The sequence below is a fragment of the Microtus pennsylvanicus genome, chromosome X (assembly GCF_037038515.1).
Source record: "Microtus pennsylvanicus isolate mMicPen1 chromosome X, mMicPen1.hap1, whole genome shotgun sequence".
Taxonomy (NCBI): Eukaryota; Metazoa; Chordata; class Mammalia; order Rodentia; family Cricetidae; genus Microtus; species Microtus pennsylvanicus.
This window is the reverse complement of record NC_134601.1, coordinates 83,881,767-83,896,469: the sequence shown is the minus strand read 5'-3', so window position 1 is coordinate 83,896,469 and position 14,703 is coordinate 83,881,767. Positions and strand designations below refer to the sequence as shown.

The 14,703-nt window shown below is 43.4% G+C and overlaps 1 long non-coding RNA gene across 2 annotated transcripts; it reads right to left on the bottom strand.

Moving 5' to 3' along the window:
- Positions 1-389: 389 nt before the first annotated feature.
- Positions 390-14,411, bottom strand: LOC142840803 (uncharacterized). 2 transcript variants are annotated; one of them, XR_012908971.1, is made up of 8 exons: positions 13,957-14,411; positions 6,736-6,814; positions 4,530-4,613; positions 4,222-4,359; positions 2,489-2,701; positions 1,797-1,899; positions 1,493-1,623; positions 390-594 (listed from the first exon to the last, which is right to left on the bottom strand). It is a non-coding gene; the product is annotated as an uncharacterized LOC142840803 (long non-coding RNA). The 2 variants fall into 2 exon arrangements; XR_012908970.1 differs by lacking the exon at positions 13,957-14,411 and having other exon boundaries at positions 6,736-10,541.
- Positions 14,412-14,703: the final 292 nt, after the last annotated feature.

Genomic DNA, 14,703 nt, shown 5'->3' with positions numbered 1-14,703 from the left:
AGGAAGAAAGACATACAAGGAGAGGAAGAAAGACATACAACAAAGTAAGGGAGAAAGACATACAAGGAGAGGAAGAAAGACATACAACAAAGCAAGGGAGAAAGACATACAAGGAAAGGGAGAAAGACATACAACAAAGCAAGGGAGAAAAACATACACGGCAAGAAAGAATGACATACAAGGAGAGAAAGAAAGACATACAAGGCGAAGAAGAAAGACATACAAGGCGAGGAAGAAAGACATACAAAGCGAGGAAGGAAGACATACAAGGAGAGGAAGGAAGACATACAAAGGGAGAAAGACATACAAGGCAAGAAAGGAAGGAAGGAAGGAAGGAAGGAAGGAAGGAAGGAAGGAAGGAAGGAAGGAAGGAAGGAAGAAAGAGACACACAAGGCGAAGAAAGACATACAAGGCGAGCAAGAAATAGATACATCAATAGATACATCAAAGAAAAAGAGCAAGAAAGACGCACAAGGCTAGGAAAAAAGACACACAAGTCAAGGGAAGAAACGAATACATCAAAGAATGAGACACACAAAGGAAGAAATAGATGTATAAAACAATTAAGAAATAGACACCCAACACAGTACACACTTACAATTGAAAGAAGTAAGCAAAGTTCAACAAGAGGGTAAAAAGAAAAGCAAACAGGGAAGGAAGGGAAAAGTGTCATTAGTACAGTAAGTGATTCGTGTACCAGTACTACCTATGTTAACCCCAATAATCGTACATCATAATCCCCTACTCTAAGGCAGAGGCTCTAATGCTTAGGGATCCCTTCAGGCACTACTGAGTGTTTGCACGCAGTACCCATTGACTTTATTCTCCAGGGTGTCCATTTTACTTGCCAGGCATTATATTAAGCCCTTTCCATTCACGATTTCATTTGACCTTTTTAAATAGACAAGTCTTACAGGGGACTAAATTGGCAAAAGTCATACAACCAAAGAGTAGCCAATTTAAACAGAGAATGAACACCTCTTAACATTCTATTACATGGTTTCCCTAATTTCCATAAGCGCCAAATGCCACAGGTGGCTGCATATTTTAATTGTCAGCCTCACTTTCCCCATTTCTTAAAAAAAGAAAACGGGTTTGGTTTTTTACATCCTTTACAATTATAATGGCTGCTTCAGGATTTAGGTTTTTTTTTTTTAACACTAAACCTTAACTGTACAATTGTCACAGAAACAAATCCTTTCAGCGGAAACAAACTATTTAAGGCTTTTCAGTAGGCAAACGGATAAGAATGAATGGCAGAGAACCAATCCAAAGACAGCGGGAGGCCACATTTCTCTATGATGCAACTGGTGAGCAGACTATTGTTGGAGTTGCTGCTAGGAGCCCAGTTGCCAGTGTGGAAGCCTGGTCCTCTTCCAGCATGTATTTGGCCCGACTTCACACCATGGCATTAGACCACCACCACACTCCACCCGGCACCGCCTTCCAGCAAATGCAAACCCCCAGAGGACTGCAATGCTGGCAACTTACTTCATTCTGTTGCTTTAAGATGCAGGCATGTTGGTCCTTGGGTTATAAAGCTGGCTTCCTTTCATGTGTTCCCATTTCGCGATCCTGCTGAAGGCCCAGCTTTGGTAAGGATGACGATTTGGTCTACTGAACTACAAAGAACAAAAGAAGCTGGGTGAATGTCAGGAAAGAAGACATAGAGGGTGCTGGTTCTTTAAATTCTGCCTGATAATAGATGCTTCTGGATCATTTTCAGCTAGGTTTCCACTTGTAGTCAGAGCCATTCATTATCATTCATGTTAGCATAAAAAGAGAAGCTACTCACTGGAAGCACAGTGAATCTTGCAATGTGGAAACAGCTGGTTAAGTTCTCCTACAGAGCTTCCAGGGTGGCTTTGAGAAGTGCCAGGGCTGTGGCAGCTTTTCTCCTAGAAGAAAGAACCGTTTGCACAGCTGAGTTACAGTTCCCTAGTACACCGTGCAGGTTTACCCTACACACCCCACTTTCACAGCCTCACAGCGAGATGCTTCCCTGGTAGTCAGGAAGCTGTTCTTAGCAAATGATAATTATAACTCGAGTATGGGACTGGAGAGATGGCTACGCAGTTAAGAGCACTGGCTGCCTTCCAGGTCCTGAGCTCACTTTCCAGCAAACACACAGTGGCTCACAACCATCTTATATAACAGCATCTGATGCCCTCTTCTGGCATGAAGTGTACATGCAAACAGAGCACTCATGCATTATAAAAAAAATTCAAACAAAATAAAACATAACAAGTCAAAGTCTTAGCTACAATGGAAAACAAGATCAAAATTAAAATTATTTTCACACCTAGCATTAGGATTCAATTCTCAGAAACCGCATGGTGGCTCACAACCATTTATACTATAATGGGATCCGATGCCCTCTTGTGGCGTGCAAGTGTACATGCAGACAGACCACTCATACAAATAAAAGGCTGATTACAATGGAAAACAAAATTAACATTACTTATTACACTGTTCTAGAAAACTTACCTATTTTGATGTTGGGTGGCTGTCTTTGACTCTTTATCTTCCTTGCTGGGTTCAGCGAAGTGTCTCCCCCAAATCTCCTGGCTAGGACTGTTGCCCAGTGCTGGTGAGTTACTCCCCTGGAGGACCCTCATGCCCCATCTCCACCTAGGGGTCGTCAAAGGGAATAGGTCGCCAGCACCGCAAGGCAACAAGTCCATACTTCTGGGGAAAGATCTGGAAAAAAGGTGAAAGAAAAACCAAATTACTGAAGTCAAGTCCATGGGGAAATGTGCGTCCTTATGTTATATATATCTGTATGTTATGCCTATCAACTTAGTGACATGAGAATTGTCCCATCTGAGCTCTTTATTCTCTGGTGTCTACCCATGAGTAATCCTTACAGATTGTTTAAGCACTTGTATATTATAATCAAATATGCTGGGGATATTTAAGCACTTGTATATTTTATAATCAAATAACGCTAGGGATAAAAGGGCTAAGCAAACTAGAGTTGAAACCAGTGGAAGGATTAGGCTATGAAGCCTTTTATGATCTGTATGTAAAAATCCTCCACATGTGCCTCTGACTTCTTTGATAATGGTGTGTGTGTGTGTGTGTATTTTATTTTTAAAGACTTATTTATTATGTATAGTGCTCTGCCTGCTTGTATGCCTGCAGACCAGAAGAGGGCATCAGGACCTTTGGAAGAACAGACAGCGCTTTTAACTGCTGAGCCAGCCATCTCTCCAGCTCCCTTGTGTGTGTGTGTTTTTAGGTATGTATACAGTTCTGCCTGCAGGCCAGAAGAGGGCGCCAGATCTCATTACAGCCCCCCTGTGTGTTTTTAGGTATGTATACAGTTCTGCCTACAGGCCAGAAGAGGGCGCCAGCTCTCATTACAGCTCCCAGTGTTTTGTTGTTTTTTTTTAAGATTTATTATGTATACAGTTCTGCCTGCATGTGTGCCCACAAGCCAGGAGAGGGCGCCAGCTCATTACAGATGGTTGTGAGCCACCACGTGCTTGCTGGGCGTTGAACTCAGGACCTCTGAAAGAGCAAACTGAGTGGTCTATATTAATCAAATTGCCTGTTGTCACCTGGTTGTGGGGCATCTCCCTCTTTTAACTGGTGCTTTAAGTAATACCATGCTGGAACACCGCCAAAATAAATAGAACTGTGGTTTGCTCCATCCTTATGGTGCGTCTCTAGCACCTGATGCAGCATTGCATCTGCAGAGCTCAAGGATAATCAGAGCAACCGCAAAATGTCCTTGTGTCAAACGCTAAAGGCCAGAGTACCAGAAACTAGCCTTCACAGGCTGTCGTTCCTCTGATGCGTTACCTTTTAAGCGGTTCAAAGCAGAACAGATTCAAGTTTGTCTTAGAAAGGTGGGAACCATTTCAAGGCCTAATCACAAGGCAAGGGTCTCACTGGTGACTATGCAATGAGAATAGGTGTGCTTTATTGATTTGCCTCTCTCTCTCTCACTCTTCTCATGAAATGGAGATCGAATACGCTTTCTACCCTTTCCACCTCAGTGGAGCTCATATCAGTAGAGAGGAAACAGATCAAATACACGATCTCGGTATACAGGAAACAGACCCAATACATGGTAGAAGTTTAAAAATGTACATTTATATGCAAGGAGAAAATGGTGTAGGAATGGCTGGTTCTGCTTTTACAAGAAAAGGCTGCAGAAAACTAAAGCCTTAAAATCAGACAGAACCCCAAGAATAGGAACTTCTCCCAAGTACCCTTTTCTTCATGTGGCCTGCATGTTGTTTGCTCAGATTAGCTAGAGCGTGTCCAGAGTCTCGAAAGGAGAGCGCTGCTCGATTTGAATAAAGCCTGTATCAGCTGCTGGCAGTCCTTGACGTCTGCCGGAATTATCCCTGTGAAGAAAGACAAGGCTTTTATTAGACTATAAGAACTGTTGAGAAAAACCCAAATGATAAAAGAAAACAACAAAATATCTAGGAATTATAACCTGACACATTAGACCCTTAAAGACAGATTATATATAGCTCAATCAGCCAAGTTATCAACTCTACCTTATACTCACCTTTGGATGCTGTCTAGAATCCATTCTTCTAAAACCAGGCCATCCCTCTTCAATTGAGGCACAAAACCAACTCCAAATTCATCCCTGGAAAACAAGTTCCAATGATAGTTATACCATGATGCCAAAAGATAATTTGATTACAATATCCATATGCACAGACCAGTGTTTCTTGAATTGGGATGGTAAGAACTTGGTTAGAGAATCGTGGATATGTCCTCATGGATTCCAAGTTCTAAGAGTTGTGAAGAGAAAAAAAGTTTTTGAAATTGAAAAACATGTCCACATTTCAAAGACGTTTCTTTTCCTTTTTTAAAAACTTAAGTAACGAAGTTCCCTGATGACTACACAGATCTTCCCCAGGAGTGAGCCGGTGGACTAAGGGCAAGAGACAGGCAGAACGGGCTCCTTGGACGGGGAGGGCAGGATGCAGGCTGGTCAGTGGCTACATTATAGGGCGGGGCATATGCAGAGGCCTAGGTCTGCTTCCGGCACAGGGTTTTGCACCATCAGCAGGCAAAATCCACTACTTCCACTCGCACGGCTTAATGCAGGTGTGGTTCATGGGTACTTTATAGTGCCACTGGGGTCACGTGGGACCAGGTTGCTATCAAAGAGCTGCCTGCTGGCACAACCCGATCTCTTTTGAAAAGGGTATGGTCATTGGTGACGGTGGTTTGTTTGGTGAATACCGGCAGCCATTAGGCCATTGTCTGAACTCTTGAGTTCTAACCTCTATTTAGGTCCAGAGGGGGCAGGTTGCAAGAACTGGGTGCCTAGGCAAGCCTGGGTGTGGGTGATGGGTTCAGACGGTCTGCACGCCTGGGGCAGTCGGTGGTGCTAAGGTTGAAGCAGACACGTTCTTAAGACTCTCAGGAAACTTTGTTCCTTGAAAAGGTGTTTCCGACTGCAGCGTTACTTGTACTTGAATTTGAAAAACAATGGCACGGTTTTCTTTCCCAAAGGATTCAATACCTCTGCATTTATCCCTAGGTGCTGACCGTGAGAAGGGATTTTTAGCGGAATTAAAATGATACTGAAGATCATTTGCATGCCCAAGGGCAAAACAACTGCAAAACGTGTTCTGGGCAAGAATGTTTTTCCAGCTGGACCTTGTTCTGCTTCCAGAAATAAGTATGTTTTTTTAACTTAAAATACCCTTGAAGAAACACGCGGGAGGGCCTGGGGAGCGCTGGCACACACCTTTAATCCCAGCGCTCCAGGCAGCGCTCAGGGAAGCGCTTCATTGTCCCTAAAGCAACTCAGGGGCAGTTCTTTTAGGCAGCTCTCCATAGCTAGGCACCACTTCGTAGGCAGAGGTAGGCGGATGTCTTTGAGTTTGAAGCCAGCTTTGAGTTCTAAAGCTCCAGGACAACCAAGGCTACACAGAGAAAGAAATCCTGTCTCAAAAGAAAAAATACCAATAATAAAAGAATTAAGTTTAAAAAGGAAAATGGGGGAGGAGGGTGCAAAAACCACAGCATAAAGTAGATCAGGCTTCTCCATTGCCCTTTGGGTAAAAAGTAAAGATTGTAAATTTAAAAAGTCACCTTTGATCTGTATGAGCCATTGTCGTCTGTTCTGGGGAAGAAATGTAGTAAAAATGGTTGAAAAAGCCAAATTATCAAATTTATATCCCCAATTCTTACACTTAATTCCCAAGCTCAAGCTTCTGGGACTCAGTGACTGGCCCTTGCCATCCTTGGCATATAGCCAAGTATAATGGCTGGGTCCTGTACTCTTAATATCTTTATATGCCCCCAAGAGGCAAGAGCAGATGGCATTTGAATCAACCAACTGGGCTACCCAGATGGCACAAGTAATCTGGACCAAGGGTGCAATGTAAGCACACTTTTCTTCTTTAAGAAGTCACGACCTTGCAAGCCCAGTAGACTTTCTAAAATACTTAGAATTCACCAGACAATATTTGACCATCATTTCCTAAAACGATTGCCAGTGTTGATTTTACATTAAGTCTTCAACAACACAAGCATCGAGAAGAAATTATGTAAAATAGGATTGCTTCTCATTCAGTGTTCACTGGCATAGGGCTGGACACGCAATATCAACTCTACAGTTTCATTGGCATACAGATGCATTGTGTATAAGTTAAGAGGAACTTAGTCACTCTGACTTTTCAGTGGGTGGCACGTACATGAAAAATCGAATTGGAAAGTTTGCCTAGTAGCTACAAAGTAGTTTTACTTACTGTATTCCAGAGTCTTCTGTAGCCATCTGAAGGGCTGAAGCTCAACCTGTATCCTGAACTGGGTCGATTTCTTGACATCCTTCTCAGAAAAATGGTATTTTTTTTTCAGAAACTTTGAAGAACTGTGGTTTCATCAGCAATGTCACATTCAGTACCCAGGATCGGGCTGGCAAGATGGCTCAGAGAGTGAAGGCACTTGCTGCGAAACCTGACGATCTGAGTTTTTATCTCCAGGGACCCACAAGGTAGAACCAGTTCCCATTGCTCTCTGGTCACCAATGCGAATGCACGAGTACAGATACTCAAGTGCACACGCAAACGCGTGCGCGCGCGCACACACACACACTCATTCATGCACAATAATTAAAGAACGAAAACCAGAAAGCTTAAATACTCGGCGCCAATAGAGACAGATATTTTCTTAATAGGCGGATCTCTCTTTGAAGTGTACTCTCAAGAATGATTAGGTCTAGGCATGTATATATTAAAATGTAAAGTGGGGAAACAGGCTCCATCATTTTATTTAAGTTCCCACTTTAGGGTGGCTTTTTTTTTTCAAACTACTTCAAATCATTGCCCAAATTTAATGGCAGATAGAGTGAATTAATCACATGGTGGCCTACTCAAAGACAACTTGACATGCCCTCTCACTTAATCCTTTCGCAGCCACCTTCTTAAAGTCAGTAGGGGCTAGCGTTCAATGTCAGGCCAAATTTAAATATTAAAATGTTTGGTCATTTTCCTTAAAGGCAATGATACTAAAGGCCACACAAAGATTGACTTTTGTATTTAAACTGGTAGTACAGACCAAACATACATCCTGGCCTTAAGCACGCCATTCTACAACCACTTTGACGTATTGGAATAACAGTTACAGTGGTTTCTCCACAGACTCGCCACCCTCAGTAAAATGAGAGACACTGCTTGGTCATCAGATATATAGTAGAAGGAAGATATTTTTACTTCAGAAAAGCTAATGATCACATAATCAATTCCACCTGGCAAGCCAGAGGCCTTTCTTAAAGGCATAAACTATCAATAACTTTTCTGGCAGTTGGCACTGTACGTAGCAATATACCAAGAGAAACGAGTTGAGTTTGTTAAGCAGGCGGTCAGCTCCTGGAGGAAGGGTGTAAAGAAAGTACTAGCTCATCCTCCTTCTTTGGGAGACAATTTTCAGTTGATATTGTATAAGGAAAGCCCCAAATAAAAGGTGGCAATCCAGCTCCCTGAGCAAGTTGCCTGAAATATTTTTTTGAACAATAAAGCATTAATAAAGGTGGGCAGGAATGATTCCTGGCCCTAGAATATGCCAGCAATTGGAATTGGAATAATTAAGAAATGCAGGCTGAAGAGCGATGCTTCATCCACCTAGCTTTGGCCCGCTTTTGAAATTTTACATGTACAAATACATCAAAGTTGCAGGGAGCTCTGGGACACATGGGCTGAAAAGTGGGACCGTCCATCGGTGCTGTGTTCATTAATGCCACACCGGTAATTGACAGTGTAGTGCGGTGGAGGTGTTTCCGTTCAACAGGGAGCACCAAGCAGAGGGCAACTGAAACACTGCAGCCATGTGCAGCGGGTAAGCTGATGACGTCTGGGATTGTTGACTTTAAGTCAGGAGAAGGGCTCAACAACGAGGCAGACGGGACAGGGTGATGGAACTGGGAAAAGGGTGCCAAGGTCTTCAACATTGCATTGTGAGAATTAGTAGTCCATAAGAGTGGTCCATGGACAAACTAGGGGCTGGGCAGAGGGAAGACCACAAAAAAGTATGAGATCGTGGCTATTTGGGGTTTTGTGTACTGGAGCAATGCAAAAGGGATGGAAAGATGGGCCACTGTTGGGTGTACAAAACATAGGCATACTGCAGTATTTTACTTTATTATGCCAGGGGGAAACTAGAGGAGGGGATTTGCTCAACATGTCAGAGTAGAAAATAAACCATCAAGAGCTGCCATTGTGCCTGTTAATAGTCCCCGAATAAGCCGTTGGTCATAACCACTGTGCTCATTAACAGTCCCAGATGTTTTAGATGGATCAGCAGCCCCTGCAGTGATGCAAAGGGGGTATGAGAACATAGTATTCTAGGCATTCATAATTGCAAATACGCACACTTATTAATAACTCAGGGGCTCAGTTGGTCAGTACTCTTTAATGGTATGTAAAGAGAGTACGGAGTACCAACTAATAATTGGTACTCTTGACATGATTGCACAGCAATCAGTCACCCAGATGCTGAGGGTATAAGCAGTTATCACTCCTCAGCAGCCCCAGTCAAAAGGTAGAAACGTAGGAACCTTTTTGCGCTACACAGGTCCGTAGGTGTAAGCGTACATATTAATATACGTAAGAGAGAAATGCTCAAAAAATCGTTAATGTGCCTCTGATGTCAAAGGAGTACAAGGATGTAAAATCCTACTCCAAAGGTAAGGATGGACACCTGCGTTAATGCACACTGAAGTCCAAACGAAAGGCACAGTGGGAAAACCTCTTTCTGCTTTAAAGCAGAGGAAGAGGGTATAGGGTTTCTGATACAAGAAGTGCTTAGCCACTGTGCATGTGAACTTTCCACTTCCTCCTAAAAGTAATAAGGAGCGAGTGGGATCCTTTTCTAGTGCACAGAGCAGGAGGAAACGCATATACATACATACAACATATAATACATACTGACAGTCCCAGAGAAGGCAGCCTTGGTTGATCAGCATCCCCTGCCGTACTGCAAATGAAAGGTGCAAGAATATGACTTTGTCTACTGACAAAGGAAAATTTCCACTGTATTTTAATGGTCCACTAGCAGGGACCTTGGAAACTAGTATCCCTTGCAATAGTGCAAAAGAGACACAATGGTCCTCAAAGTAATAAGGTCGTGGAGAAGTGCAATTTCGCACATTAACTGGCCACATATTCTTATTAAAATGAATGAATCATGTCCCTTTTGTGTACATTAATGTTCAAGGGACACAGTGTGGTTAATTAAAACCACATCCTTTCCACAAATATTAGGACCTTAAAGTAATGGTCACTGCTGGAAATCAAAGGCAGTGGAAAGGAGAGGAGAGATCCTGACTCAGTGTCTAGGAAGACGGAGAAGCCAAGAGATTAGTGACCCTTGCTGTACTGCAAAAGGGTCTGAGAGTAGGATCTCATTCAAATGGAAGGAGTCATGCGCAGTTGTACTCAAGGTACATGGTTGTGGCCATCAGAGTTTTACACTTTGACTGTTCAAACATGAGAATCTTTGGCAATGTGCATTCCCTGGTGAAAGGGAAATGCATAAGGGTGGCCAGTGATGTCCTTCTGTAGCCAACAGAAGAGAGCAAATGCAATCAGACGTTATTAGCAAGCCACAACATGGGACCTTATAGGTCACCACTACTGCTGTACCTCAAAATGAGGCTAAAACGGATCCTTCTGAAATTATCATTATGTGCATTAGCAGGCTGAGAAAAAGGCTTTACATCAACAGCCCCTACATAGTTCCATTAAATGAAGGACCATTAACAATATTGGAATCATTTCTATAGTTTCAAGAGACTATAGTGTTAGTGAGCCTCTTTGCTTTGATATGTACAGGAGCTGTGATCTAAAAGGCACAACTGTGGACATAATATCTATGAGGCAATTAACACTGTGCACGTTTACTGTATTAAGGATCATAAGTACTAGGCACCTCTTGCTGCAATAAAACGGGTTAAGGTTATTACCCAAGGCATACTACTATAGCTAAATGAAGTATGCACATTCACAGTCTGCGAGACTGCAGGGCATGGCAGTGGATGCCAGTTATGCCAGTACTTGTGAAATAAAGGCTTGATCCTGAGCTCAAGGCCAGCCTGGAAATTCTAAACAAAACAGTTTGAATCTGAGTTCAAAGATCTTGTTAAATAAACGACTGAGTTTGGTTTCTTTATCCAATGCTCAGGAATAAGGACAAATGCAGCTGTGCACATAAAAACAGGCAGAAGCGGTGACAATGCCCGTAGTTCCAGTAACTGGGACTGAGAAGGGACTGAATTGTCAGCCCAGGCTCCGTAAAGAGACTTGCTCTTAAACAGCCACAAGGTGGTGCTGTAGCTCCGTGGCAGAGTGCTTTACCAGCGTGCGCAAGACTTAAGTTTGATCCCAGCACAGCCAAAAGACCAGAACAAAGGGCCTTATCGGTGGCACCCTCTATTGTCACCCGTTACGGTGTGAGGGTATGGGGCTTGAGCAACTGCAGTTTTGCACAATTGTATAAGAGGCTTTAGGTAATCAGCACCCTCTTAACGTAAAGCAAGGCTGTACAAGGAAGGACCTTGAGAAATGGTTCAGTTTCTAATTAGGATCGTCCGTCCGTATCAATGTTCCCATGCAAAGTTTTCGGCTGAAATAGGGGAGCTGATGGGACTAGTATACAGTATCATGGACAAATAAATTTATGATGTCCATCATCAACTTAAAAATTGTAACCTGGGGTGATAGCACCAATGCCAGGTTATAGTGGCCCCCCCTTTAATAGCCAAGGCCTTGAGAATTGGAAGCGAGCACCTTAACTGTCTGTTAACAGACTTGTATTTGCCCCTCTGCTGAATGCAAATGGGGCTGGACTAGCTAGAGTCTAACCAAATGAATCAATTATGGACTATAAGAATTAGTGCAAAGAGTGCTCAAGACTGAGAAAAGACTACTGAGCACTGCTCAGAAAATTGGGACTGTGGCTACTGCAGCAATGACAGAATGGTTTTTCCTTTCTTAAAGAAAGGAGACTTAGGAGATCACGCCTTGATGGTAATTCTCTGAAATGAAACTCTTGTTCAATTGGTGTTTCTTGATTAACATGAGGGACAAGAGTTCTTTGTTATAATACTAGAGGCCATGGACAAGTAGGACTGTGGCATTAAGTGAAAATCATGACTCGGGCAGTCAGCGTGGAGGGGAAAGTCAGGACAAGTAATGGGCACGGCATTTTTCCGCTCAATCAGTGAAGATTGGAATGTCTCTAGGGAGAAAGGGCCTGGGGTTAGAGCCTGGGGCTAGGGCTGAGAGAATCTGGGGCTGGGCTGGGGCAGGGCTAGGGTTGGGCTGGGGGGGGAAAGGGCTGGGGTTGGGTGGGGCTGGGGCAGGGGCTGGGGGCAGGGGCTGGGGCAGGGGCAAGGGCAGCAGTGTTTGGTTAGGTCTAAGGAGAAACTGGATGCTACAAAGGCAAGGAGCCATAGAAAGTTGATATGTGGGCATTAATATCCCAATAGTAAGTCCCACAGAGGGCACCAGACCACTCAAGTCATTAGTCAATGTAGTATCAAGAATGGCAACAAAAGCAAAGCCTGGACTAGAGTAGATTTTCAAATACTCCTTTTGATATCCAATCACAAGATTAACTTTCCATTAACAATATCTGTGTCATAAGACTCTTAAAAGTTTTTAACAGTACTTCAATAGATTGAAAGAATGTAAATTTAAGTGACTTGAGTATCATCTGCCAAAAAAGTTAATGAATTTAAAAGAAGCTAAAAACACTAAGGATTCTGGACTGAAAGCATAAGGTGATTCAATTGAATTCTACAAGCAGTAAAGCTCTTAAATACATTTCTATAATCACTCCAGCTTTAGATTCAAGCACTAGCAAACCACACTAGCAAACTTCGCTGACATCCAAAACCTTCACACAAATCAAATTTCAACCCCAGCATTAGCCATGGGGTAGACGAGCCTGTGGAAGGAGGCAGGATTCCACCTCTTGGCCAGGGCTTTACTTGTAGTCCATTACGACTCTGGCCAGTGTCACCACTAAGCCCACAGCAGGCCTGGAGAACTGCTTAAGACGGCAGTGCCGACTAAATCCGAGGCCAGGGAGTGAGTAGACAAGTCTCAGGCCACTGAACCAATACAAAGAAATGCGGTGAGGCTTAGCTTGTACCACCATATAGAGCACTGCAAAAGACCAATTTAGACAAATAGGAGAGCAAGCAGATAAATTACTCTCCTCGGAGAGATACGTTAACCTGACCTCATCATGATTCTCTTCTTTCTTTTTAATAGGTGAGGCTTCAATGTGCAGTCCACATCGACCTCAACCTTAAGAACCTCTACCCTCAAGTCTCTCAGATCGGATCGTCATTCAACACCTCAAATGTTAGAATTAAAAGCGTCCCTTCACACCTGGGTAGCCACTTAAAACGATGACGAAAGAGATACCAAGGTAACTCAAGTCCTTTTAGGACAGTGAGTCTTCATAGTCTACTTCAATCTTCTACACCAAGTAGAAGCGCCCATTTTTGACTAGTTAAGTCAAGAGGCAACCAATACTTCCAAAGTAGTACACATTTCTGATTAAGTGGCAAACTTCCAACTGGGCTTCGAGTGGCACAAGGTAAAACCAACCACTCGCATCTTAACGCACTAAGTACATCTTGGACAAGGACAAAGCCCGCCGTGCGTGGCTAAGCAAAGCCCGCCAAGACTAAGCCCGCCAACACTAAGCCCGCCAACACTAAGCCCGCCAAGAATATATCAGAAAAAAAAACCCTCGAGGACAATCATGTGACATCGCCATCTTGGCCACCCCAAAGCATGTGCTACATTGTCCTCTAGGCTAACTTTGGCCACCAGACTGGCCTGTGTAAAACAAAGCCCGCTACCTTATACTGCAGCAAGAACTCTAGACGCCATCTTCTCTTGTAGAACCTAAATGCCCTACTTCCACGCTACACCTTAGAATAAAGGTGGGGTTGTCGAGCCTCGGGTAGAGCAGCCGAGACACCATTTGATAAACCCTAACAAGCACTCCTTAGAATCTGGACAGAGCCCCCCAGCAATATCGAAACATCGATTTCAAGCTCCATCCTGAAGTCTTATAAAATAGCTCCTTTCACATAACACCACACACGAACACGAGAGCTTGATTTTCTGCTTCCAGTTACCATGAGTCTTAAAAAGCCACAAATCAAGTCCAAACCCACACACATATAAAGCCTTTAGCTGGTGCAGCACACATGATTGCCTCTGTCCAGTCCACTGTCTATCTCGACCCCCTAATTCTTGCCATAACTGGCTCATGTCACGCAGCAACTGTAACATGGCGGAAACGGGCTCTCCACGCCCTTAACACCCACTCAGCTTAAGGGCAGTCATTTTTCTAAGCCACAGTTTCACTCACACACCACCAAACGATCAGCAGCCCAGCAAGAGGAAAGAAAAGAGGTATGGCTATTCCCAGGTAGTGCAATAATAACTCACAAAACCAACTTATATCCATCCACCAAATGCCCCGATGGGCAAGGGAAAAAAATTAAGCAGGTATCCACGGCCCCGATGGGCAAAAAGAGAAAAAAAAAATTAAGCAGGTATCCAAGGCCCCGATGGGCAAGGAAAGACTAAACGCAGGTATCCGAGGTCCCGATGGACCAAGAAATACGTTTTCTTGTAAAAAAGCAGGTATCCATGGCCCCGTTGGGCTAAGGAAAAAAAGAAAAGGAGCAGGTATCCTGAGCCCAGATGGGCAAGTTTAGAAGAAGAAAAAGAAGGAAGAGGGAAAAAACAAAATGAAATAAAAAGCAGGTAAGTATCCACAGCCCCACTGGACATGGAGTGAAGGGACAGGGAAGAAGGACACACATTTTACTGTAGCCCCAATGGGCAAAAACAGAGATGGAATAAAAGAAAGGTAAGTGCACAAAAGTCCACAAAACAGAGATGGCGACTAAAATGACTGACAAGGAAATAGTCATTAAAAATGAAAAAAAATGTCCAAAAATATTACAAATATCAAAATATGAAAGACGTGTCAAGAAAAGCCTACCAGAACATATAAAATCTTCAAAAATAATATGGAATCTTGATATATTTTCTTAAATACACCATAAGGCATGGTGGTAAGGGAACTAAAAATGTTCCCAGAGACCCCGGTAGATAGACGGAGACCTCGGAGGAGGCTCACATCCACGGGAAACTGGCAAACATGGCTGCTGCAAGCACTTGCGTGGT